We start from the raw sequence: 1,919 nt of genomic DNA, 5'->3' as shown, positions 1-1,919 counted from the left end.
CAAAGGAATAGCCAGGCATGAAAAGGAACAAGAGGGATACACGCCTCTGTCCACGATGTCATTCCTTCTTAACTAGGTTTCTGCTCAACGCCAGGGACCATCATTGGCCAAAGTCAATTTCAGAACCTTTCAAAGTCCCTTGCAGCAACATGCTGTAGACCCTGTGTGTCTCTGCTGGGTACTCTAGGTCTTGGGGATTGGGTGTAGATTGCAGAGGTTTTGCTCAACAAGACAGAGTCCCTGCTGTATGAAGAGGTAAGGGTGCATCACCTTGCAAACATCTTTTTCTACTGTGTTTCTTGCCAGTGGATTTCTGTGATGGGGTAACATTTTCAATGCCAACAGAGTCATTTATTCAACCACTCAATCACCCACAGTTTTGAGTATGCACCCTTTTCTCATTCTAAGAACCAATATTAAGTCCTTCTAATCCACACGTCCTCATAGAACATGATAAGGAATCACTTTTTTTTTAGGGAAATATTTTGACTTAGAAATAAAAGACATAGAAGATGTTGATTTAGTGACAGTAGGTTGGGTTGTTTTATTTATTTCACAAATATAAGATTTTTTCTCCGATTTCTATTACTTGAAAAACAACAATAGAAAAATACTACACAATGTTTCCAAACACATGATAGTAAATTCCAAGCATAGAAGTGATCTGCTATTTCTCTGTGATTCTGAAATTATATCCTCCAGACCCGAGGAGAACTTGACATGCTCTATAGTCTCTGCTAAATTATACCCTACCTTGGACATAGAGAAAACAATTCCAACACGTAGGATCTCAGCTGCCGACGGCCCTAGGTCTCCTCGTGTTCTTCCTGGGATCTAGTGATGTCTCTTTAATTAAAAATTTATACCCGCTCATCAAGCTTCCATCCTGAGTCCAACCTAATCTTATGGGCGTCACTCCCAGACACAAAAGTGAACACTAGGGGTTTCTCACTCCAAAGGTACATGAAACAGCGTTTTAACCTTCTTTGTCTCTTACATAAAACATGAAGAGGTGACGATGAAAATGTCACAGAGTATTCTATGCCATCTAGACCAGAGAAACTTACTGAGGTCACGTGGCAGCAGCCTGGGTTACATCTGAATACAGAGGGACAGCAGGGAAATGTCACAATCAAAATCCTCTGCCAAACAAAGCCAGGTGGGAGAGAAAAAGTAGAGAACTGGGAAAAGTAGTCTGGTTACTGGCACTGCTTGCTGTCATCCATAGCTGATGGACATACGTCGGTGACATGAGACACCCCCCTCGGTTTCCCACATTGATGTCTCTATGTAACATGCAGCCTCGTTAACTGCTATCATACACAGACTCTCACCTGCGGTTCTTCCCGTTCTTACAATACTCACGCAGATGAAATGAGCTCATGGCATTGAATATTTTCCTGATATAACCAACATCGTAAGAAGTCCGCTCATTTGCAAAGTCTGCTTTACTGAAGTGTCTGAAGTTGAAAATGTTTTAGAAACCATTTAATATCCCATAGTCATTTATCTTCATCAAGGACCTACTGGATAGGGCTGAGTGGCGGTTGAAACGCTGCTCACTGTTGTGAACCAAACTCACTCCTCCTGTTCTCTTCTTCTTTTTTTTTTTAACCTTAAGTAAGACTAGAATAAAAATCATTAAATGAAGTCACCAGTGCCATTTCACATTCACTTTAAATACAGGTTTGATCATTTTGGGAATCGAGGTTGATCTAGGCTTTACCTGTCCTGAATTTTCCGACTCGACAGGGGAACTCTCCAATTTTTTTGTCAGTTTCTTCCCAGGCATAACAGACAGCGATCCAGACCTGAACATGTTATCCATGAGAGAGGTAAAGAGTTAGCGTAGGGGCACATCATCTGAAGTCTTTCGTTCTTTGACTCTCCTCTCCCCAGAGGCAAATTATAGGCTAACT

This window comes from Sciurus carolinensis, chromosome 11 (assembly GCF_902686445.1).
Source record: "Sciurus carolinensis chromosome 11, mSciCar1.2, whole genome shotgun sequence".
Classification (NCBI taxonomy): Eukaryota; Metazoa; Chordata; class Mammalia; order Rodentia; family Sciuridae; genus Sciurus; species Sciurus carolinensis.
Note: the sequence above shows the minus strand (reverse complement) of the source record.